A 27,276-nucleotide genomic window follows, 5' to 3' on the forward strand; every position below is an offset into this window, starting at 1 on the left:
ATGATCCTGCAGCGCTCCCCATTGCCTCATAAACACCATTCTCTCTCATCTGTCTAAGTAGATCCCCAATCATTTTCCCTATGCCTCTGCCTCATGCTCATCAGCCCATGTCTATATTCTTGGCATCCCTTGCAGCTCCCTGCAGGGCTGTTGTGATCCTCTCTCTTTTCCCATCGCTCTCGTGCTTCATTGGGTATCATACGTCTATTAACAATATGATTTATTTTGTCAGCTCATTGTCCTACTCCTTTTCATTTCTTCTTCCCTTCCTCTCATCTCTCGTTTCTCTTCTTCCTCTCGCCTTCTTTACAAACTATGTTTTTTCAATCCTTGGTTTTCTATTTCTTCACATTTCTTCTATTCTATTCTCTTTCTCTTTTTTCTATTCTTCATACCTCTGTGTTCTTCCTTTTTTGCTTTCCTTTTCCTTCTCTTCCTTGAATGCCCTTTCTCATACTTTTTCCTTTTTTCTCTTTCCTCTCTCTCTTTAACATCAGCAACACCCTTTCCATCTAATTTAAGTCGCACCTGTCCTCCCTTTCATTTGTTTTGTACTATTGTCATTCCAATTGCTTTGTCTTTCTCTCTCTTTTGACTCTTGACTTCCTCTTCTATTTCTATCTGTCTATCCGTTTTCTCATCACGATTATTTATATTAATCGCCTGTGGACATATATTTACATTCTTTATTCTTACTTTCTTCCATGCTGTCTTCACTATTATAAGCGGGAGGTGCGTATGTTGGATTAACATACCCTGCCACTGCTTTTAATTCCTTTAGAGGATAAAATCCCTGTTTGTCTTTTGTTGTGTTATCATTTTCTGGAGGAGAAAGAGGAGCTGAGTGCCTTACTTCCTCTTCTTAATGCTGGTTGAGCATCCACTCCTACTCAGGCGGGTCTTCTCTCTCACTCTGCTACATCTTCCATTGTTCTAAAACAGCTAACCTCTTTTGTAGCTTCTTGCCTGTATATGTAGCACGCAAGTATGTTGGCATGTGTTGCAGTACTGTTTTTGATAACAAACCTTCTTGGGGCCACGGCAGAAGTGTTTTGTTAGTTGTGCCTTTTACCCACTCAGCGTGGTACTTTGTAATCTTAGGTGTGTATCTTAGTAATGTCCTACATAGATGTAAAAGAAGAGTGTCCCCCATAATGACAAGTCGTTTTTAACTGTCAATAACTACCAGGGTTTTTTTGTTTATTATGTATTTAATCACCCAACAACAATCACTTTAAGCCAGCACCATCAATCGCCGGCCATTTCCAAAAACCCAACTTCTTCAAACAATTCCCAAGCATATACAACATTCATTTGATCTCTTAATTTATAGTTTTTATCAATTAATGCTAACCTATTATTTTTGTTTTAATCATTTTAAGATTATTACTTTATTCTGCTTTTCCTCAAATACTATCTTCCTAGGTTTGATTGTTGCCAATTGCTTGGTTTTCTAGGGTCTAATAACTTTGTCAAATTTTATTACTATTGTTCTTATAGTTTTTAAGCTTTCAACCTATTTTATCACCACTAATACAGAACACGTCAATATTTTCTTCTTTTTTTTTTAAATGTAAGCACTCGTTTTCTACGATCGTCTTGTCCTATTCTCCTGATATACTTATCTCACTTCTATTTTACTCCATTTAGGAGTATCTCGCGCACCCTTCTTAGGCTGCAGCCGCAGGAATCCCTTAAATAATACTCCATTCAGGAGTTTGGTGCTTACCCTTCTCCCTCCATGAGGACAGGTATCGAGGTATCTCCTTTTACCTAATAAATCCTTTTGCATTCCCCCTATGTATATATATATATATATATATATATATACTACAAAAAAACTTTGTTGAGGGGACGTTATTGTTAAGTTGCCCTACCAAAAACCTGTGTACTTCATTAAAAAAATAAAATTCTACCTCCCCATTATGGTTCAAATTAAAACCGAAAACCTCCTGAAATTCGCCAGTTATGGTAAACTAAGCCCCCATACCTGCCATCACCACTGTGCACTGCTAACACTAACACCCAGAACATGAAAGATGGCATCACAAATGTTATTGATGACATCACTGACAACATCACATGTTTAGCCCCTTTGTTTTCGTTCCCTGCCACATATATATATGTACATTCAGTAAAAAAAACTTTGTTAAAGGGATGTTATACTTCACAGTGAAACCAAAAAACACTGCACATTTCCCCATTATGGTAAGCTCAGCAACCATAACTCGCAGCATCTATGTGCATTGCTAAGACTAACACCCAGGACATCAAATATGACATCATAAATATCATTGATGACTGGTAGTCTCTATGTTTGGATATATTGAAAAACCGCATGCGCCTTCTCTTCGCGCTTTCTAGAGTATAGGAAGAGTATACTTTCTAGGAAGAGTATACTTCCTAGCCACAACTATTGCTGCATATCCAAACCATGTTCCTCGTAAATTAGCTACTTATAAATTTACTGTTTGGACCATCGTCTGCAGCCATGCAACCAAGACATTAGGGCGTGCACACAACTAACGCATTACACCACTCCCATATTCACTTATAACTCCACTGCTTATGACTACAGTCTTGGTTGCATGGCCTTTGGGCATGCAGTGAAGACTCTGGGTCCTGGCCAGAAACACCACAGCATATCGGAACCATTGTGCCTTCTCATTTCACTATATACAAAGTTGGTTTTGGGAGCATGGCCATTGTGTCTTCCCGTATGTATATGTTTCATATGATGTGACTGGACAGAATTACTGTAAGAACCTACTTGAAGGATACGTCTACAAATAAAATAAAATGTTTAGTTTCTGACTGTTACTGAAGAAAACCATGTGGCCTAGATATGTCAGCAAAAGAAAAAAGAGTGAACCAGACATGTGATGTCATCAGTGATGTCATCAATGACATTTGTGATGTCATCTTTGATGTCCTGGGTGTTAGTCTTAGCAGTGCACGGTGGTGGCGCGAGTTATGGTTGCTTAGCTTACCATAACTGGCGAATTTCAAGGGTTTTTCGGTTTTACTTGGAACCATAACGTTCCTTTGACAAAGTTTTTTCACTGAATTTCATAGGTTTTTAGTAGCGCAACTTTACCATAACGTCCCTTTAACAAAGTTTTTTCCCTGAATATATATATATATATATATAATGTAATACAGCTCCTCCCCTTTTATTAGCCACTTTTCGATGCTTCTACTTACATCCATTATTCAGTTCGATCCCTTCGGTATCGACTTTTCCCCAACAGACCACTTTGCTTTCAGTCGATGGGGTGCCTGTGGGGACTGGGCAGGAATTTCTTCAAAGGGGCACATGCAAACAGTTTCGGGTCACACATGTTGTATTACCGCTCTCCACAGGAAAAGGGGGTGGGTAGGGGACACTTACTTTTCTGCTCACTCGAGTAGGAAAAGAGGTGTTTCAATACTTATTAAAAAGAATCTGCCTGTATCAGTCCTTAGAAGCAAAGGAGATAAGGAAGGTAGAATTATTTGTGTATTGGTGAGGATTCAAGGTGTGGACATTCTCCTGTGCAACATATATGCACCAAATTTGGATGACCCAATCTTCTTTCATGAAGTGGCTCAATTGCTTCAAAGTTTTAATATGGACTCCATTATAGTTGGGGGTGATTTCAATCAGGTCATGGACTCAGCCTTAGATCGATCAAACAGGGATTGTACCAGGACCCTGAATAAATGCAAATGATCCATGGAAAATGTAATTAGGGAATTTGGTCTGGCTGACATTTGGAGGCTGGAACACCCGTCGGACAGGGATTACAGCTTTCACTCTCGATGTCATGATACGTATTCTAGGATTGACTTTTTCTTGACCTCTGGACGGATCACCTCTAGTTGCTATGATTCGGCTATTGGTCTCATTGCCCTGTCTGATCACGCACCTGTTTCATTGCGATTGTCTTTGCAGTACTCCCTGGTTAAATCTTCAAGGTGGAGAATGAACACTTATATACTGAAGAACGACCGGGTCAGGCATGAGGTGGCAGAGGAAATTGACAGCTTCATCCAGATTAATAGAACTGCCGATGTCCAAATATCAACGGTCTGGGAGGCGTTGAAATGCTTTGCCCGGGGAGTGCTGATCTCCAAAACTGGTAAAGAGAGGAAATTGAGAGCGAAAGAAATTCAGAGACTCTCTTCTGAAGCTAAACGCCTGGATGTTTTATTTGCAGCAAGCAAAGATGAAGACACGAAGTCTGAATTGAGAAGGGCCAAGTATGAAATTAACAAACTCGTTTCCAGCCAGGTCGATTATTCCCTGTTCAGGCAAAGGATTAATTATTTTGAGAATGGTGAAAAAGCTGGGAAATTATTGGCACATAGGCTGAAGGTGGCAGAAAGCGATCGCTTTATTGCTGCAATCAGAGATTTGAACAACACATTGAAAACTCAGCAAAGAGGTATCAAAAATATCTTTCATGGTTTCTATGAAAAACTCTGACTCTGAATTAGCCTGTGAAAGAGTTAACATTGAAAATGTCCTTGACTCACATGTTTCCTCTCGCCTGACATCTGATGAGGCGGCAGCCCTTGAGGGAGAGTGGATGTGGAAGATATGAAAATGCAGTTTTGAAGCCGACTGTGGGTAAGTCGCCTGGCTTAGATGGACTGCTAATGAATTTTACAAAGCCCTCCCTGATTCTGCACTGCATCTTTTGTGTGAAGTTTTTAATGATGCTTTTGAGTCGGGTTCTCTACCGAACAAAATGAGACATGCATTAATTACAGTACTTAAAAAGAAGGACAGATCTGCTACCAGGTGTGAAAGTTACCGCCCGATCAGCCTGATAAACTGTGACTGCAAAATATTGGCTAAAATTCTGGCTTGGCGAATGAAAAAGGTATATCACTTCTGGTGCATGAAAATCAAGTAGGTTTTGTCTCTGGCAGGGCGGTGGCGGACAACATGAGACACCTGCTGTTCACCATTGAGAAGGGTCGCAACCAGCCTGTTGCCACTGCGGTGGTCGCTCTTGATGCTGAAAAGGCAATTGATCATGTGGACTGGGAGTTTCTGTTTGCGTGCCTTGGGAAAATGAACTTTGGGCAAGATTTCCAATGCTGGGTCAAGTTATTATATAACAATCCCTCTGCGAGTGTGTTGACGAATGGACTTATATCTGATGCTTTTAGAATTCATCGAGGTACAAGACAGGGCTGCCTGCTCTCACCTCTCCTGTTTATCTTGTCTTTGGAACCTCTTGCGGTATGCTTAAGAGCGGATGCAAATCTTCAGCCCATTATTGGGAATGGCCGGAACAACTTGCTTTGGCTGTATGTGGATGATTTGTTGGTCGCCCTTTAGGACCCTGCTGTTGGTATTTCGCACCTGATGCAGGCTCTTCACTGTTTTTCCGTGTTGTCAAGCTATAAGGTTAACTGGAGCAAATCTGAGATCCTACCGATCAATAATCTGTGTATACGGCATACTTGTGCTCAGTTTCAATTTAGGTGGTGTGCAGACAAGAAAACATATCTTGGCATCTGGATTGGAGCGAATATAGTGAAGCTACCTGGCATGAATTTTGCATGGATCCTCCCAAGACTAAAATCAGATTTGGAAAGGTGGGGTCTCTTGAAGTTGTCAACCTGGGGCAGAATAAACTGTATAAAAATGAATTTGACACCTCGGATAAATTACATCCTGAGTATGCTTCCTGTTTGGATACCAAGGAGTGTCTTCAAGGGGATTGATAGACTTTTGAAAAACTTTATTTGGAATGGGAAACCTCCAAGGCTCGCGATTTGGAAACTTCAACTCCCATTGAAATTGGGTGGAATGAACCTACCTAACTTCCTGGATTACCACTTATCATTCTCCACTCGCCATTTGTGCAAGGTTGCTGACTCTAGTAATGAACATTCTGATCTGTTGTCATGGGAGTGTGGTGAGGTGTCTCAACTGGACCATAAAGCCCTGTTGTCTTCTAAAAGATGTAAGTCCAAAATGGCCAGTGCACTCACTTCATTTTTGCAGGACTGCTGGTGCGAGCTTTCGAGTCGTATGGGTACTGATCCTTATTTACATCCAGATGCATCCATTTGGAATAACCCAGCATTGAAGTTCCAGGGTAAATCCCTCTTTTGGATTGAATGGTTTGTGGGTGGTGTAAAATACTTTAAGGATTTATTTGAAGATGGCAATTGGATTTTGTACACTCGTCTTGCACAATTACATGACATGGCGAACTGTTCGTTTGCTGAATTTAGGAAATTGAAGATTATAATTTCAGCTTGTGTTGAGATGCCACAATTGACTGTTCGAAGTGCCGCCTGGGCAGCTGTGGAGAAATGCTCGAGTGCAGCACACCCCGCTTCTACCATGTATGGATTCGTAAAGGCTCCTAGAAAAGGGGATCCTTTTGGGCTGATGAGTTAGGGGAAGATGTTGCCATGAGATTTTGGATGAAGTGCTGTGAAAAAATTCGTCTGGTGAGTATGGATTGTGGCCTCAGAGCTTCTCAAACGAAATTACTGTTTAGGGCCTATTGGACTCCGGAGAGGTTGTTCAGAAGACAACTTTTGGACACTGAACTCTGCTGGAAGTGTAACCGCTCAAAAGGCTCCCTCAGTCATTTGATTTGGTCATGTCCTAAAACAATGCAATTTTGGGAAAAGGTTCGTGAACGGCTGAGTCTAGTTTTAAATGTTGCAATCCCCATGAGTGCTTCTTTATTCATTCTAGGAGATATTTCTGTACTGGATGATATTGACTTTGGCAAGAAAAGTTGGTTGCTGCGTGCATGTATGGTTGCAAAAAAATGATATTGAGGTCTTGGAAGTCAAGCCTTTCTTTTAATATTTATGAGTGGGTGGAGGAGCTTCTAACTGTCTGGATGTATGAAAAAGCCATTTACAAGTGCAAGGATGAAATTGGAAAATTCTGGGACATTTGGAGCTGTTTTCTTGATGTCTATGGATAGTCCTGAACTTTCGTTTGGGATTGATGTATCCTTGATTCTGTAGATTACTGTCATCTGTCATTGTTCATGGTTGTATACATTGTTCTTATGATATTCTTATATTTGCGGTATGCATTTTTGGCTTTTAAAAAAAAAATGTAAACTTTTTTTTTCTTTTTCTGTTTTCTTGCTTCTTTTCTTCCTCTTTTCTTTCCTTTATGTACCTCTATTCTTTCCCTTAAATAGGTTGTTTGATGGTAGTTTATGATATATTGCTTATTTTGCTGATTAATGCTTAATTTCGTTGTTGTTTGCTGTTGTGAAAATAAAAAAGGTTTGAACACAGGAAACTCTGCAGTCTTCCGTGGAATGGTGGAAGACGTCAAGCATCCGACAGTCTGGATCTGAACCATCCGCACCACTACCAAAAGGTGCAGTAGCACATTTGCGTGTTCTTATGCACAGAGTCGGATTACCATAATAAATGATCTTGGACCCAAATAACTGGACAGACTCAAAGAATATGGCAAAATACTACTTTATAATGAGCTCAATAAAGTAGGGAAACCTGCTGAACAACAAATCATAGTCCACACACACTCAATGAATTTCACTTCCACAAAGAGTTTTTTATACATCATCATACATCAGCTATGATGTGATCCGACCTGGCAAACAATAAAACCTATCGGACGGAGGAATTGGTTAGGGGCACATATCTGCTTGTAGTCTCTGTAAGTGTTAGTAACATCATTGGCTGCCCCTCATCTGGCAGGCATGCCTTGAGCCTCCCTCTAACTATGTATAGTGCAGATTATAGCAGTTTAACAGCAGCGGATTGGCCCCTGCAACATTGTATGCTCTCCATTGCATAAGCCCTCGTGATAGGTTGGCATTCTCTCCCAACCTTGGACATTCAGCTCGTTAGAAGCATGTAAGCAAAACAAAACACAGGTGCAGAGAACAACGTCAGACTACTGCCAACTTGCCCAATTAGTCTACCATCTCTCATCAACCAAGCCTTCTGCCAAGGCTTTATCTTTGTACTTGACCTTGCTGGATGTTCTCTTCTCTGGAACTTTATGGGGAGTTAAGGTACATCGTTATCTTTGCTTGGAGCTTATGAACAGACCTTGTTTGCTGGTCTTGCACCACGCGTGAAGAGACCATGATTAGTGCTATTTGATTCAATTATCCTGGATGTCATGACCCTCTTCGGCCTGTGGGGACTTGGATGCTCCCTCTCACGTATGCTTTTTGCATCTTTAATTGTTCGCAAATGTTCGCTCATTTAACTTAATATAGGAGAAATATGTCTTGCGTCCATTGCTTATCCACATTGACTCCCTTTGTACCCTGCAGATGCTTCTTTCTGTGTCATCCTTGATCTCTCGCCAACAGCTATCCTTTTTTCATGCACAAACTTGTATGTTCAGCATTGGATAGCTATGCAGCCCTAGTCTCTCTCCTTCAAGCTTTTCGCATACAATTATTCAGATCCGATGTCCATCTTTTCAACATGGCTCCTTTACCCATGTTAGATTTCTACTGCAGCAAGCTTCAAAGTCACTCCTCTACCTTGCGTTTCTGCGTATTTACATTTACTACTGATCTGGTTACTTATCTTCTTTGTATATATTATTTCTTCTCACTCGTGAACATGTTTACTTTGCTTCTTTAGTTACATCTTTATTCTTTAAGTTTACTCATACCGTTTCAGTGCATCATTGTATCTTCTCCTTATGAAATCACTTTGCACCGGTCATATTTTCTTTACAGCTCTTTGATATTCAGCCGTGTCTGCAAATCTCCTGCTACCACTTCAGTTTGTGGGTACATTCGGTACGGTTGTCTGTGTGCATAACATCTCTCATATACTAGATGCAGTATTGGAATGATACCTGGTGTCATGCACTGCGTCTTCTTGTCCTTCATCCAGTATGTCGGAGGTGAGGGTGCGTGTTAATATCAATGACGTGCACATCTGTTCCTCTAGAATTGTAGACCGCTTAAAAATAAATAAATCAGAAAAAAGTATATTTTATACTTTTTACATTGCCTACACACATGTCAAATTTCATGTTTGTAGCATGTTGGGCAGTATGCTGAACATCTGGAACAGACACACACACACACATTTCCAAGAATTGCTGACCGCATAAAGAGATAACTGGCAGCATTTTTTGCAAGGGATCAGATGTCACCTAGGGGTTTTGCCCCTTGGTCTCGATTATACACATTTGTGTTCCTCTGTCTGCGACCGGTCCAAATACCTTACACTCCTACTGTATTTGTAATTGGCCACACTCCAATTTCAGGAATTTTCGGAAACATTGGGCGCCCTCCACTCAAGACAATCTGGCTTCAGAGCATGTTATGGCATGGAGGGTGCTCTACTAAATATGAAATCTGAAATGCTTCATATCATGGATAATGGCAAGGCGAGGCAGCTGATGTTGTTAGATCAAGTTATACAAGATGTTAGTACACACCCTTATTTTCTAATGAGTCTTAATGCTTAAATACAATTGAATTAAATTACATGTGGGTGCAGGGGAGGAATACAGACCCTGACACGAGGTTGTGACATTAATCGAGACAAGCAAGAGTCCTATTTATGGACCCTCCCGTCCCCTGCACACCCAGGTACTGTAAAACAGTGAAACATTTCAATTAATGTATTATGCACAAAGTATCTGTTGTTAGATCTGTCAGCAACCTTCGACCTTGACAACCACAAAAAACTGATACACAGATTGATGAAAGCAGGTGGTTTATCGGCTATGGCACTGGCCTAGATGAAATCATTTTTGATTGGGCACTTGTCCAGTATAGTATGTGGCAGTGCATGCTGCATTGAAATGTGGTGTCCGACGGGGCGCCTGTTTATCCCCTTCTCTCTTCAATGTGTACTGCCGCCCACTTTGCTATCTGCTGGATGGGCTGGGTGTGCATTTTTCTAACTATGCAGATGACAGCCAGCTTGTTTTCGAGCTGAGCGGCAAGTACACAGCGGATGTGGAGCTTATCAGCAAAGTGTATGCCACAATTCAGAAGTGGATGGCCAATAACGGGATGTGCTTGAATGCCACTAAAACTGAGATCATGCTGTACGGCTCTTCACAGGTGAGAGCTGGATACCCCTTGTGTTGGCTTTCCTATTGAGAACAATCTTATTAAAACTTTAGGCAAGTTCAATACGCTGGGCATTGTTTTCCATTCTTCTTTGAGCTCAGATGCCAATATTGAAAGCATTGCTAATAAAGCCCATTATGCAGTCAGGCTTTTGAGGTTGGTGAAACAGTATGTTTCGGAAGCGAACTGTGCTACGCTTGTTCGTGCCCTTATAATGCCAAGGATAGACTACTGCAACGCTTTGATGTTGGGGACTAGTCAAAAAAGCCTCAGGCACCTTCAAGTTTTACAAAATGATGCAGGTCACATTGTTACAAATATACCCAGACACGCACCTATCTCTGTTCAAAGAAGGGTTCTTCATTGGCTTCTTGTCGAAGCCCGGATCCAGTTCAAGGTCCTGACAATCGTACATAAATGCCTACACGGCCAAGCCCCCGGTTACCTAAAAGAGTGTGTTAAGCTTCATCACTCAGCCAGACTTACCAGATCGAGTGACGGGGTCTGCCTATCTGTCCCTAGGAGTAAGCGTGCAAGAGGTTTGGGTAGATCTTTCATCGTTCAAGCTGCCACCCTTTGGAACAAACTTCCTAAAAACTTGCATGCTGAAAATAACATGCTGAAATTTAGGAAAGGGGTGGAAACGATTATTTTTTAGTAGCCCCTACCCCTTGCTGCTGACATTCTGGTCCTGTACTTCTTTCATTATTTTTCTTCTCTGCACCCTGATGCTTGCAGGCTGCGGTGCATTATAAATGGACAAATCAAATCAAATTAACCATATAAACACACCACTTCGGTGGACACTGGCTGCAGGCATTGCTACCCGCACACATCAGAATACAGTGACTATGACACATTTGGTCTCGCTGGTCACATAATTGTTCCGCCTTCTTACACCAGACTATGCCTCAGCATCTCTGCCATCAGTATGCAGCGAAGACCTCTGGCAAATTTGGGCCAGCAGGAAACAAAACGAGTCTCTTGCACTCACGTCCCTCTCAGCACCCATTCATATACCTGAACATGCAGGGTGCTTTTTACCAGAGCCTGGGCAACCCCTCTACGCCTTACAATGTCCAAATGCAAAAACGCATTTTAATCCTATTCCATGATCTTCAACACTCTGGACTTCGGTCCCAGAGGGCGTTCCCACCACTAGTGCATTGAGACTATAATAATGTTAAAATGTGCCTTTTAAATGACAACTACGATACAATACAATACAATCAGTGGGGCCCACTTCCACAGTTATCTAGAATGCACAGACTGCCCCTTATTCTTTCTCAAAGTGCCTTTTTTCATTTGAAGGATGTCACACTTTAGTTTTGCAAATATGTATTCCCCAGAACTCCCTTAAAGTGTCAACAATAAAAATATGCCAACATCACAACCAAGACCCGAGAAAAAACAGGACAAATCTTCTAGGACCTTTTAATCATTCATGTTCATCAACATGGATGCCAGAATACCCATTCCAACCACTAGCTTCACTTGTGAATCCTGATTGACTTTGTTCACCAACTAAAGTAGTTGGGTCAGAGGGAAGCATTAAAGGGAGAGCCCCGGTTTGATTTTAAGAGGATCTCCCAGTGTAAATAGTGTTACCATTGACTCCTGAAATATACCAGGTGCAACACACCTAATGAATTGTATTCTTTTCTATCTTGTGTCAAGAAGCTTAATATTCGTATGCTTTGGGAAACCTGGACTGACGAGCAGCTCATTATCGATTGCTAAATGCATTTTTTTTAAGGCCGAAGCCACTAAGACCCGCAAGGCGACAATTAAAGATGGTTTATTGATTTGATCTTTGTGATCTTTAAATGTAATTGCTGTAGATCTACCCAGAAGTATTGAGATGGTTTTGGCTATTAAGGTAAGATTGCCCTTGAATATGAAGTTAACTGTAGAACATTGTTATGATGCCACCTGCAGTGCTATCCCTGTTTTCTGTAATTTGTATTAATTAATAAAATGATATGGGTAATTCCACCTCAGAAAGGATAATCTTCTGATTAGTTTCCCATTTCACAACCTCCTTGCCAAAAGCATAGGGTGCACCTCGGTCCTGCTGCATCAGTACCATGATTTGCAGCACCTGCTCTACCAGGTTCAGAGGTCACAATTGCCCATTTGACAGCTCATAAGAAGCCTGTGAGGGTGGCTTGATGAACTCTAAAATAAAGCTATCCCTGCCTTTTGGCATCATCATCATCATTTGTAATTTGTATAGCACCTTTCACCATTGATATGGTCCCAACCCACTGTAGGTTGAACGCCCTCGGGGGACTGAAGTCCATGTATGGGAAATTTGTCAGAGGAGTTTTGAATGCGTGTGCGCATTTTAGCCAAAGCGAAGGTGGGTAGGGGTGGCCAAGTCCCTCCATATAGAGCTGGCAGGTGGATGGGTGCTTTGCAGTTGACAAGAGAGAGTGCGAGGATAATAGGTTCACTATGCGAACAGCTGGATTGAATTTTTGATGTGGGGGATAACTTCATTCAAATGGCAGAGGTGTTGTGTGATATGTCATTGGGAATGGGGTATGGTTGCAGATGGGTGAGTCGATTGCCTTAGGCTATCTTCCCTAAGCATGGAATGCGATACATACCCATCTGCTGTTGCTAGCTTCTTGCTTTCATAATTGTGAAATGAACTTTCTACTTCTGCTGGAGATTATTAGCTTAGGTTGCTCTTACCTTCATTCAGTGAATGCATTGAAGTTCCTTGCTGCCCTGGCCTGCATGACAATACTTATGACATGGCAGCCGCATCCAATTTGATATCACACATGCACCAGCTCCTGTGAGTCAATTCCAGTATAGAAGGTTATGTGTATTCTGGCCAGCCAAGGCATCATGGAGCACACCCATTCAAAGGGAGCAGCCTCAAACCAGGGTGCAGCTTTCCAAAGGCCTATGATCCTAGTGAGAAAGGAGGGGTCAACTTTAGATTAGTCAGGAGGGCTCTGTTCAGTGGAAGCAGAGTTCCATCACTGTGCTTCTCTCTGCCCCTCTCTCCTTCCTGTTCCCTACATTTCCTCCAGAGCAAAGCACGTTGGGTGTGATGTCAGAAGGGCAAAGACAACTTCTTTCAGAACAGGGATTGGACGGTTATAGGTCATAGTACTGGATCAAAAGGATCGAATGACAAAAGGGTCGAGTCAATTCGGCCGAAAAAATTGATCAAATTTTTTTTTTCTTTTTTTTTTCGGGGGGTCCCCCCACCAAATCCCTGTTTTTGGTGTAAAAACACCCTTTTAAAGCTAAACTAGAGCAAAAAAAAATACATTTAACAAAAAAATGTTGATTCTTTGGTTTTCGGTCGAATGCACTCTCACCTTTTGCATTCGATCCTTTTGTTTTCGAAACTATAACTGGACACCGGATTGGACCACTAAAGCAGGCTAGCTTCAGTCCAATCACCTGTGGTCTTTTACCTTTAAAAGAAGGGGTCTCCAACCGCTTCATTGATGCACTCTGGAATAACACCTGAGAAGGATTCACTGGACCTCTTTTTGGAGAGTTGCATGTTCCAAATCCCTCAGCCACTAAGGTAAAAAAGGAGCAACCCAAGGCTGAGCACAGCTCTGCCCCCTATCCACTCCCAGGGCACATTGTGGGTAACATTTGCTGTGGATCAGAACCTGCCATTCTGCACCAGAATTTCCCAGGGCTGGGAGAGCAGAACCTAAAAGGAATCACCCTATCCTTGAGCCCTTGAATTGGGTCTCACAGCACCTGGAGGACCAGATCTGCGAAGATTCCCCATTCCGCCACCTCAGAAACCAGTCAATTGGCCATCAAAGCGAATTCAATGTCATTGATGCCCAGGGATACCGCCAGTGATAACTTATGGCACTCCTTCAAACCTTCAAGCAATTGCTGGCACCTTGAGCTGCTCAATTGTGTATTATGCCCTTGCTGAGCCCATTAACCTGCTAGGCTCAAATCAACGGCTCAACACCAGGGGCTCTACACAAACTGCTGGAGAGTGACTTGCTGACTCCAACCAGGCATTAAACCACCACTCAACCTGACTCTACCTCGAACTGTCACTCCGCTGAACCACACATTGGAGCACCAGGTTCACCCTTTTGACAACCGCCGCCTGCTAACTGGAACCACTGGAGCGTCACTCATTGACCTTCCCGGTGGTTACAACTCGACAGTACTTCGGAAAGATCCTGGTGAATGCCCCAAACTGCATTGCCGAATGCCGCCTTCAAACGCACAGAGCTACCTCATTTGAACCTACCTGACGCCTGCTTGTCGATTTTACACAAATGATCCACTGTGCCCGAACTCAGATTAATCCACTTGCACCATTGCTTGAAGCCGAGGTTCAATGCCATTGAACTGGCCAAGAGCTGAAATCAGGTACTATTGCCCAGTAAATGCCTTTCACCCCTGTATTCATACTCGGAGTGCTAAATTGTTCTATCTATTGTATCTTCTCTGTTCTTCTACCAGAGTGGGTTTTGTACAGTGTTTTCTAGATAGTTCTATTGCTGATGGTGGGTTTGATTCAAGTACGTATATCTTTTAGAGAAACTTGATTGGACATGCCCTTTATTTTGGATTGTATTTCTTTGCTTTTTGGGTCACTAGTGGATCACATTCACAGCCCTCTCAAGAGCAAAGCCTTCCCTTAGCCCACATTACCAAAAAAGGCAAAGGAGGTATATCTCTTAACTGTGCCTATTTTACCTTTATATTTGCATTGGTTCATAGTTTGTAGAAGTGTGAGGGCTGGGTGCGCATTTTCACCCCTATTCACCCTTATACTCCTGCAGAGGGGAACATCGTCAATCTGTTGTTTTAGAGCCCTGTTTTCACTGCTGGATGCTTCAAGAACGCTCTTTGGGAAGGTAATGCACAAAAGACCCCTGACTTGTGATTCCCACCCTCAAAGAGGGGGTAGGAGAACAAGAGCAGATTTGGAATGTAACACTGATAATCTTCAAAAACCATGCCAGATATTGATCATCAATGTAAGCTGCATTTATGAAACTCAAGTGCTTTCGACTGCATGAATAGGAATTTTCTGTGGTCTATATTACAAAGTCATGAAATTCCAAGTTCTTTGTTAAAAATGTTGAAAGCTTTATATGTTGCTTTAAAAGTCCAAATCCGCGATGGTCCCTCCAGAGATCTAACTTCTGCATTTCCCTCCCAGACGGGAGTAAGACAGGAGTGTATATTACCCCCTTACATTTTAATATGATTTGGAGAGCGAATTAAATAATATTGTAGATGTTCCAATCTTGGGTGGTCGTCCATATCCTATTCTGTTCTATGCGTATAATGCAGTCTTGCTAGCCAGGATTCCAAATGTGCTCCAAAATGTGATAGATTTGTTCTTAGATTTCATGGATCTAAGTCGCTTTTGCATTAATAAAGCAGCATCTAAGACTCTGGCCATAGGGTCAAAGAAAGCACCACTTAGACCAGTTTTGCTTTAAGGTGAAATGCTCCAATGGGTTGAGAGTTATGACTACTTTGGCGTTTCCATATCTAATGAGCTGAAGCTGTTGAAACATGTGGCCAAAATCACTCAGCGATTGAAACAGGCCTGATGCCGCCTTCTTTCGTTTTGCATGCTCAACCGGATGTGTCCCTGTCCAGATATTAACTAAGGCCTATCAAGACAAGACAATAGGACTAGCAGCTTATGGGGCAGGAATGTGTTGAGTACACATGTGTGGACGTTACCTGTAGTGGAAAATATCTTTTTGCAGAACAAACACAATTGATCCCCTCATTTATTCTTCATGCAGATCCTGGGATGCCATACTTTGATTACCATGTTAAAATTCAGCCAACTATATTTTGGTGTTCAGTTTGGATAAATCTGGAAATGTCTATACCAGAAATATTTTGTCGGATGTAATGAAAAGTGAGATTGCTGTCTTATGTTAAAAAAAATAAAAATGATCACATCAAAATGGGTCTGGTGCTCAGTTCATAACCCTGCATCTGATACCAAGAATCTAAAAGTCTTTAATTAGAGGGAAATTATTGCTTCTTCAATAGACTTCCAGAGAAGAGTTATGCTTGGAAACATGTACAACAAGCTGCTATTCCCTGCTAAAATATACCTTAGGCTTGAACCTTATCTAAATTGGATAAAACATTTGATGTCATGTGTAATTAAGACCAAATTACAGCTTATATAATGCCATTTGGATAGATGGTTTTATAGACACAGTGTTATGCACTTGCAATTAAACTGTTGCAAAAGATTTGTTGCACTTTGGTATTCTGTCTAAAATACACCACAATTCGACGACATGCGTTCATAGCGGTCTTGAAAATAATATGGTTTTGGATCGCGTCGCCATGCACTCACCTTTCTACTATCAGTGAATGAGCCTCTGTTGTGTTTTTCAGTTGGCCACTTTTTAATTGGTGCAATACATTTTTGTTCACTTTTTTATCAGTCAGTTGTGCTTTATACTTTGTGCGGGTGTAGGTGTAAGACAAAAAGGTAGTATTTTGATTGGCACAGACTTTTATTAATAGAAAAATTGGGTTTTTGTTGGAAATCCTAACTAGCCCTATCTCTAAAAGGGTTTTCTGTGCCTCAACAAAATTAGCTAATGTAACTGTGTCAGGATGTCCAAAGTAAATTTCAACATCATGGGTCCAAATCCTAACTTATCAAAAAACCTGAACTTAATATAAGGTGAAAAGGGAAAATGTCTCTGGGCTGGTCATTGGCAGCTCTTTTCTTTATCTAATTCTCCATCAATATTCAAACGAAAGAAGGTGCTCCAAACAAATAAAGTTCCCTAAAGTTCAAAAGGGTTGTTTTCCTCCACTTTTAGTCTCTTCAGGGTTCATAAAATGTCTCTCTTCTCTTGGTTGAAAAGAAATGTGTCCTAGACCCTGTTGAGCCCACCTGGCTCTCAGTTTAGTGTCAAATAAGAACAGCCTGGATACCCTTTCCAAGCAATGACGAGAGTCCCAGACCCTTGTGAGCAGACCCGATTTCCAGGTACTGCGGCGAAGAAGAGTAGCCTGGGTGCCTTTCCCAAGCTTAATTTTGCGGGTCCCAGACCCTTGTTCTCAGTACCTGCTTGGTTTACTCTCCCGCCAAATGGGGTACTGAATGCTTTCACTCTTACAGTTCTCTTTATCTCTCTTCACTTTGACCTACAGTCTTGGTTTACTCTCCTGCCAAGGTCTATGTGTCCCACTCGTACGTACAAAGTCTGTAATACTCTACTGCTGTTCGGGATATATTTCCCCAGTATGCGTCCCAGACCCCTTTCCAATCTTGTTGCTCTGTCTCGTTGAAGAACCACACCATTCTTTTCCTAGGGCCTCATGCACCCGCTGGGTCTCTCCAACCCTGCGCTTAGCCATCCTAGCACCTGCAGGGTCTTGGCTATCGCCCTTTGGTTGTTCGCAGGTCTCCCAGGATCTGCAATGGCTTCTATGACTCACCGGGATGTTCCCCTGTCTTCGGCAGGTCTCTTCAGCAGTTTGGCATTGGTTTCTCTGCGCCCCAACACCCTCGGTCACCGGTGAGTGGAACTTCTCCTCTAAGGTATGCTGATTGCTGCTCAGAAATCTTGCGAGAGCGCTTCACATTCGGACACCATCTGCCCTTCTGCACATAGCCTGCTGAGCTCCCGGTCTATGCCAAGATGAAGACGCCATCGTTCTTTTCCCTCTCTTGTTTCGAATGACAGCTGGCCAATCAGATCATTAAAGAGACTAGAGCGGGTGCGTTGGTTCACTACAATGATCCTCATTACTCTAGGCCTCTTCCTCGTCCCAGAGGCCCTACTTGGGATAGACAGCAAAAATACATGGGGGCACTAGGCTGATGAATCAGAGATGATTTTGCCAGAATATCCGGCTTGGGACCCTTCTCATGCGGCTATGGAAAGGCAGATGCTTTCTGATCCTGACCCAGGGGGTGGTGTTCTGCAGGAGGATCACATGAGGGAGGAAGCAGGTCAGGAGGAATGGGAAACCCCTTGTCCAACTTCCCCCGATACCCCAACCTTCTAATGGCCTATTGCAAAATAGAAAAAGTTCAGAAAACTTGATTTTTGCATTATGGACTCCAAGTCTCATAATCCCAAGGTACTGGGACAAGGTATTGGGACAAAGAAGAGGGCTACAGAGGAACACAACTGCAAAGTGTAGCTTGTTAATATAAACTACCCACACCTGAGGGAGACTGGGAGGCATAAAAGGCCCCCTCAGGTGCAGGCCATTAGTAACAAGAAGGAACATAGCAGTAGTCATAGGTAGAGGAGTTGTGAACTCTCCACGTTGCAGCAGAAGCAGGGACTGGAGGAGAAAGAAGACGCTGAGACTTCTGTTGAGTGTCGAGCAGTAGCTGGTTCTGAGAGGATCTTCACCTCCAGAAGCCTTAATTTCAGAGGTTGTGCAGCGGGAAGCATTTGAGAGGGAAGCTTGGCCTCTGGAAGCAACAGTTTGAAACGTTTCACCCACAACAAGAATGTCTTTGGTGCAGATGAGCACCGGAGAGCCTTTGGGGCAGAGGAAGCTCTGTGTGCAAGTGGTGCGGGTAGCGACAGACTATTCTCTGACCATGAGGTCAGAGGTAACATGAGGTAACAGATTCTCTGACCATGAGGAGTAGCAGAGGTGGAGGACCTGGGATCAGCGAGGGGAATGGACGTGCAAGCCCTACCCGGTCAGTTCACTAAAATATTGTGATCGCTCTGCTGCTCAGGACAGGTACTTTAACAACAGAAAGCAAACACGTAGAGGGAAAACCACGAAAGAAGGCAATTTTGAATACTGAACTAACGGAAAGCATTATTTTGTAAGACAAACTGACTGTGATTTTAAGCATGGAGGTTTGTTTAAAAGCCAGCAACAAGAGGTGACAGTAATTTTAGAACCCAATACAAACTACCATTGCCCAAGCCAAAAGAAAGTTAGAACAAGGCAATTTAAAATGAACACACATTGCCAAAGTCAAGAGGGGACAAATAAAAATCCAGAAGTTTGTAAAGATTGTTGCCCATGGTTAAAGTAGTGCATACATGAAGCTGGTAAAAACTCATATTGCCAAAGAAGAGAGAGAGTGAGACCATACTATTTTCAGTATCTGGTTCATGAAGAAGTGGGGAACAAGAATAGCAAGAAGGCTGCCCTTCTGGTAAAGGATATTCAGAAGGAGTGGAGCCTAACCTGCAGAGATCTTAGCCTCAGTAGCACTTGTTCATATTATTCTGCCTGGCATAGAGGTACACCAGGTCAGGGGTCGTGGTAACACTTTACTCTGTTCGGGAAGGGCAGTATACCCAAAAAGGGAAATCTGAAGTAGTAGGCCTGGCATGGAAGTAAACCCAGTGAAAGTTGATATGTGCTATGAAGTAGTATTGAATCATCCTGACAAACTTTCATTGCTGAAGAAAGTGTTGTATAAACTGCAGCAGAAGTGAATTTAAACATATATGTGGTTGCAGAATAATCCTGACCATGACAATGTATATCAGTTCTAATGAAATGTTCTTGAGTTATGCAAAGAAGGTTGTTTTTTCATAACACAGAAGAGAAAGAAAACTTGTTGAACAATCCAGAATTGTTGGAGTGTTTTGTTGCTAAATGGAAATCAAAAGAACTGCATTGGAACTTTGCTACAAGACAGGATTTCCTTATTCTTTTGGGACTGTTGGACAGACTCTTACTTGAATCTGGGAAAGGGGATTTCAACCAGATTACAGGGAGAGACAGTTATCATATTGTGAATTTCACTGTTATAATTGTTGCTTTTGAACTTTTTTGGTTAGTGTTTTCCTTAGTTTATTTTAGGCAGGCAAATCCTCATCAGGGCAGGGATGGTGAGGCATTTATCCTACCTTTTGAGTTAATAAAATGGCATCTTTTGAAAAACCTTCACAAAGTTGTCCGCCTCACATTTCTAACCCCTCCCACTTGATAGTGTGGTAAGGGAAGGTTGATAAGGAGAGGTGGAGGGATCAAAGGGGTACCACATTCTGCTGGGTTGTCCTCCCACTCTCTGGGGTTTTCCCTCCCCATGAGATCCTCCCTCTGAATACCACCCCCAGGAGCACTCTCAGGTAGCAGCCTCACCTCCCTAGCTACATGGGAAGGGGTTCCACCATCAAAAGCAGTGACGATCTCCGGGTATTTGTCACAACTTGTGTGATTACATGTTTTAGTTACATATCAATAATGTTTTATATACATGAATGGTGTTATTAATTTGTTTTACTTTCATGGAAACATTGATTTTTCAGAAATAAAATATGCATTGATTGCATTGGAATCTTACCTCTTGCATGAAACAGAAGACACAATATCTGTGAGGCCCAGTGACGTAGTCCCACACTTCACTACATGAGGAGATTGGCGTCCTGTTGCTGGATGTGAGTGTTTCCACGCCTGCATCCAGCAACTGGACACCCGTTTCCTCATGTAGCGAGGACCACAACACTAAAGATAGAGTGGAGTATAAAATCTTTGTCCACCCATCAAGGGAGTTTCGTTGTGCACACCTATCCACAAAGAGAGAGGAGAGAGTATTTAGGTGGTGGCGCACACACAGAGGTGTTTAATATCAAGAACATTACTTAAATGTCTGGCTACAAATATTGGAAGAACAGCATTTCGAAAATCAATCAAACTTAATTGGATTAATGGCAGAAGTGATGCCATTTAGAGGTTTCCGAGCATTTGGATTTTTGAAGTGAAAGGGTACTTGTAAATTTGAAACACACAGCTGTTTAGAAAACAAAAAAGCGGTTGCAGTAGTTTGGAAAGTCCTGATAAAGGCCCGATAAAAACAAAGGAGGCTCTCCTACATCCAGCAGGATAGACCTAATAGACTTTTGGGCTAAAACACAGATGTGTTAACGGTTTTGGTTGTAAACATTGTATGTGATGACATTTTGTTGATTTTTAAAGTGTGCAGGTTTACGCACGAGCATCACACTTTTGGTGAAAAGCGCTCAAGTGCGAGCAGAGTGAAAAAACTGTAATTGATTAACAATTAGGGCACAATTATTTTTCAACAGTTGTTTTTTGTGACTGTGTTTACTGATCTGTGAAAGACCTGAGACATATACAATGGGCCTCATTAGGTGTATGGCGGTAGCCGTGCCTGTGAAACAGCCACGGCTACTGCCAAACTCGCTTCCGACACCCTTGAAATGGGCAATTATCAGTCCATTCCGAGTTTGGCGGAACGGAAATTTCCCATTCGCGGGTGCTGGTGTGAACACACTCCCCATCCCGCCCTATAGGGCTGAATGGGAATGGGGAGCATGGATGAACCAGCACCGTTCATAACAGTGCCGGTGCATCCACGAGTTGAGCTCACGGGTGCCTTCCATTCCACCAGGGCAGCCTCGATGCGATGCACTTGAACTTGGACCAAGGAAGCCTTCTCCAGCTGAGCGCCGGTACCTTTCATCGATATGATGATGCTGTGGAATATTTTTATCCACGCCAATGTGCCACATTGCAACCCTTTGGCAATGGGGAACGAAAACTGCCAAAAAAATAGGCGATAACCGCCGTGCGCACTAAAATCTGAAAAATTGCGCATGGTTCATAAACCACACAAGAGATGCACACCCTGACACACACACAGGCAAAGTTGATGTAAAAACATAAATTACTGCTGTCACCTGTCATCTGTCACCTGAAACAAGGCCACAGAAGGGCATAATGCGCTTAAAAATTCAGTCATTTTCCCAGAGAATTATGGAAAGGAAGGTGTGCTGAAATCATGGATTCTCCAGGCAGTCAGAGGAATCCAGGCCTCCCTGCCTGACAGCTGCATCAGAAATTAGCTGTCAAACCCAGTTTAAAAGAGTTTCTGTTCCCTGATTAAAATTGCAAAATCCACCTATTTAAAGCATGTTTGTGAAGGGCTAATTCTTTTAAAATGTCCAAATCCCCTATAAACTGTGCTTATTTTTATATGTGTTGAAGATAAGACTTTATTGTGAATCTTGCTTTGTCATCTAAACAGTAACCCAGTCTGGAGTTAATCCACTATTTAATTCTCATCTGACAGCCTGGCCTGGGAAAGTTGGCATCTCGGCTTGACACTTCCTTGAAAACAGGAATGCTAATGGCTGCTTAATGGTTCCAGCATAATGAAAACAAAGAAAGCCTCAGGCAGTCGTCTTCTGGCTGACCCAAGGACAAAGGAAGGCTTGGACACCCATCCTCCTAAAGGAGGAGAAAGGATGTGGAGGAGGTTTCTCAGTGAACTTCAAAGGACTGGCCATTTGCTCACTTTGGATGTAAGAAAAGAAAACCTGGCCTGGATTTTGAATGGAAATTGCTTATTTTTGCCTCAGAACTTTGACATTTAACATGGCAGCCAAAATGAATAGAGTGCGAAAAATACAAACGTATAAATCTGAACTCATGCTAGACAGTTGAAGATTTGGTATGCGTTCTTACTACATAAGGAACCAAAGATATACGAAAACACTGACTGTGGTAAAACTATTACTGTTGCAAACTGAAGATTGTATGTGCATGATCCACTGATGAAGCGCCCAGAGATGTACCAAGTTAGAAATGATTAATCCAAACCGTTATGGTGAAAACTGATTAAAATCCGTAGAATGAGAAAAACAGCTCGCACAAAGATGGGGCGTGAATGTAGACAATCGAATATAGAATATATGTGTCCAATTTTATTAGGGTACATAATGTTAGAAATGTACATGTGTGCAAAAGTTATGTTTTGGTAAAAATCAATGTGGGAGTTCCTAAATCATGTCATAAAATGACAGCTCTGTTCAGACCAGCAACCAGGACAAAACACATGCCTCTAGCCACTCACAGACATGGGGGTGTGTTTTGAAGTTCTGCCCATGCCATAAACTTTGTAATGTATAAATATAGGAGTTTCACTACACATAAGACACACTGCTTCCAGAACCCCTCCAGATTTACGCGCAGCCCCTTATTCCAGAACTCTTCATCTTGTAGCTGACTCCAGAATTCCTTGAATGTACAGATTTCTTTGCAGAATCCAGACTTAGCATTGCTGAACTATTGTTAGCTTGACCCAATTGTAAACCTTCAGAACTTAAAAGAATAATTCAGTTTGGCTTGCTACCATTAAGGCTTGCCTGCTGAAACTTGCATCCTGTCATCTACCGTGTCCAGTAACCAGAAGGGCCCATCCTGAGGCACAGTCCATAATTAACCAGAACCGCACTGCTGATCCAAATCCCTCCAGAGGTGCCCTGCTGCTGGTAGACATGATCCACCCTATTACCAGAGCTGACGTCCAATTTAATTTCAATGGACTGTAAGTATAATAGGAAGAACAGTGACCCATAGTACATCTGCATTCTATTATCCCAATCTCAACCCACCCCATCTTTAAATTCAGAACCCTAGTATTGTTAGAATCCTTCTTGCGCTGACTTTTCTCTCATCTGCGTTACAGAACCATAATTCCTTAGTGATTTTGAGTATCTAAAGTAAATCCCAGAAATTGAGTATCCACCACGGACTGGTTGCGCTGGCCATGTAGCTGTGAAGTTTCGTGTGTGGCATTCTCTTTTTCATAGTCCTTAATATAGTATAAGAAAACCTATCTGTTATTTTTAAAATCGAATTTCTGTTTCCATTTTCGCGCCTATTTTGCAAAAACGCCTCTCACTAAAACCTCGTAAACCAATTTAATTTCTAAAGATAGAAATAAAATTCCAACTCTCACTGATACCTAAGACCCTTAGCTACATCCACATCTAAAGACCGGAACAGTGTATTTGACCCGTTTTTCACCTATATCGCATAGTAAAAGTTTGCAGCGAATTTGCAATTTTGCCAAAGTTACATGTGTCTTTTGCACATTTCAAAGTGCTTCTTCTATCCCATTGTGATCTAAAGTGTGTACTGTTGTTTATATTATAGCTCATGTGTGTTAGGACTTGTTTAGTGTTGCTTTACTTAGAACTTTTCTCCATTTAAGCATTTTTGCACCCTTTTTGCCTTATTTTACAAAGCCATTCTCAACTGTCAGTTTAAAAGTGTCATTTGCCAAAACGGGTTTCCTCTCTTGTTTGGGGAGGGAAGATTGCCTGTCTTTCCTTCCTGAATACCTGCTGGTTACTCACATTGGTGTAGGATTGTTCATTTGTATGCAAACACAACTTTGCAGGGGGAACTATAACCCTAAACACCATCTGGTTCAGTGTGACCTGGGGCATATTTTGAGATGGGCGTGATATGAGTGGTATGTCATTCAGAATATTGAACTTATAGACAAAAATAGATAAGGGTTTCATTGCACGCTCCATGCTTGGCGAGACCTGGATGTGTGCCTGATTGAAATCCCTTACAATGCCCAAGAATCGTCTGAAAACTGAAGCTAGCTATTCCTATTTTTTTTTGCAAGCATGACCTTTCAGCTACAGAGGAGCACACATCCCCAGGTTTCTGAAACAACTTAATTTCTGTTTCTATAACTACGGCAACTGGTTCGATGAGACGGATCGTTTCAGATTCAAGATATGAAATTCTCTTGCTTGTGTTACAAATTATGATAGGAACTGCAATTCCAATGCTAACCTTATTATTATCGCCTCCCAAAGGGTAAATTATAATATTTGCCTCTATAATGATCCAGCAATTCCTTCTGCAAATCAGAATCAATATTAGACCCCTGACCTACAGGTACAGCTAGCTTGCATCTTTGTTAACAGTAAATGCAAAGATACTCTCTTGTCCTCATTTTTCTTGAGCCAATTTCAGTCTTCTAAAATAATAATTTCACTGTGTCTGTTGGATGTCCAGATGCTCTCAAAGAGCTGGACCCCCTGATCCATTTACTTTAATATAGGTCTGCAACCTGTGGCTCTCTAGATGTTCTGAACTACAGCTCCCATGATCCCTCGTCATTGACTATGCTGCTAGGGCTGATGAGAGTTATAGTCCAAAACATCTGGAGAGCCAAAGGTTGCAGACCCATGCTTTAATAGACGTGCCTGTCATATTCTACAGTGGATGATGCATGCCCACACACCCTGAGCATCTGCATCAGGCAGATCACACAGTCACAGTGAATGTGCTTCCACAACTACTGATCATACACCATCCCTTTCTACACACACCTTCAGTGTTGTGTTCTGAAACTGCAATACCACCACCAGGAACACTTCTGATTGAGCTTGTTTTCTCGGAAATCAACCAATGTCTGTTCCAAACATAGAGTCAGGCCACTGCTTGTGCTTGTTTTTCCAAAGTTATCATGCACCTCTGCTTTAAGATCACTTTGGGTGTCTATTGCATTGATGTCCAAAGCAGGCATAGTGATCAAAAGCTCATACGTGTGCATGATTAAATGAGCCCCTGTATGCTGGACACACCAAGAGTATTCTTCATACATGCTGAAGTCCTCCCATACCAGGAACAAAATATGCTATCAGGAATTAATCCTCTGCAAGCAAGTAACGGCTGACCTAGCCCAATGAGTCTTCAAAGCACATTCATTGTATATATTAACCTTTCTTAATGTACTTAATGTACTTACTGCATACAGAGTACCCTGGTTAGCACACAGACCGGCCCGTGCCCTCACATACCATTCAACACAAAACAAAGCATGCTAAACCCAACAAAAATTAATTGAGGAGAACAAGGGAAAACGAAACAGTGTAGTTGCAAGCCAATTTGTAAAAAGGCATCCCAAAACTCCAAGAGGGATTACAAAGGGCCTCCTGCAGGAGACTCGCTGCATGGGAGGCACACTAGTGTCTGATCTGCCAGAAGAAAGCTGACGTACTCTGAAATGTTCATTTATTTATTTATTATGTGCATAGTTTAACAATAACCATTGCACAGACATGCAACATACCATATTAATACATTATTAAAAAGAAAACCAATCAGACAGTTCATCAATTATACGAGTTACAAACCCTTTCTTCATCCAATGCCAACACCACAATAGAATCCTAACATTATATTACTAAATTGCACATTTTTCAAATTGAATATATCCCAATATCTAACAACCGATGTCTGTTTTCCAAACCACAGCCTAGAAAAAAAATCAAATTAGGATAACATTTGAATTATAAACAAATCTATTGAAGTACAAATGATGCAAAAAGTTCGATACATGGCAATGTAGCCGCAAAGTTTTTAAAGATTCAAATTCCCTAGAAAAAAGTAAAAAGACTGAGGGGGTAATTCATAGAAATTAGCGCAGAAGTAGCGCACGCGGCTTGCGCACAGTGGTAGCGTGTGCCAGTCTGTGCCAGCCGCGTGCGCCTAAACCCATTTTGACGCACAGCGTATTCATGGATGCAACATCCATAATCAGCCGTGGCGCAGAGTGGCGCAGCGACCCTGCAGCAGCGCCAGTTAAGGCCCCAACCCCGCACCATGCACCAAAAACATTGCACAAATCCATTACATGGCGCAAAGGCCAGTGGACCAGCATACAGCCCCCCAACCACGAAAATGCGCTAAAAACGCCACACTGCCCTAACGCGCCAGTGGAATTGCAAGGAAAACACCCTGCGCACCCCTCGGAAAATGCACCCCGCTCGTGCCAGCGAAATCGCGTGGAAAACTCCCTGCGCACCCCTCGGAATATGCGTACCCCGCTCGCGCCAGCAAAATCGCGTGGAAAACTCCCTGCGCACCCCTCGGAATACACATACCTCACTCGCGCCAGCGTAATCGCGTGGAAAACACCCTGCGCACCCCTCAGAATACACGTACCTCACTCCTGCCAGCGAAATCACGTGGAAAACTCCCTGTGCACCCCTCGGAATACGCGTACCCCGCTTGCGCCAGCGAAATCGCGTGCCAAACACCCCACGCACCCCTCAGAATACGTGTACCCCACTCGCGCCAGCGAGATCATGTGGAAAACTCCCTGCGCACCCCTTGGAATACGCGTACACCTCTTGCGCCAGCAAAATCGCGTGGAAACCTCCCGTGCACTCCTTGGAGTACGCGTACCCTGCTCGCGCCAGTAAAATTGTGTGGAAAAAGTCCCCCCTGTGGTGTGGGCTGCCTGTGGAGCATGCCCAGGGGTGAAGGGCTGCCTGCAGGGCATGGTCAGGGTGGATGGGCTGCCTGCGGGACATGCCCAGGGGTGAAGGGCTGCCTGCGGGGCATGGTCAGGGTGGATGGACTGCATGGGGCATGGCCAGGGTGGATGGACTGCCTGCGGGGCATGCCCAGGGGTGATGGGCTGCCTGCA

This window comes from Ambystoma mexicanum, chromosome 6p (assembly GCF_040938575.1).
Source record: "Ambystoma mexicanum isolate Mex_15411 chromosome 6p, UKY_AmexF1_1, whole genome shotgun sequence".
In the NCBI taxonomy this organism is placed as follows: Eukaryota; Metazoa; Chordata; class Amphibia; order Caudata; family Ambystomatidae; genus Ambystoma; species Ambystoma mexicanum.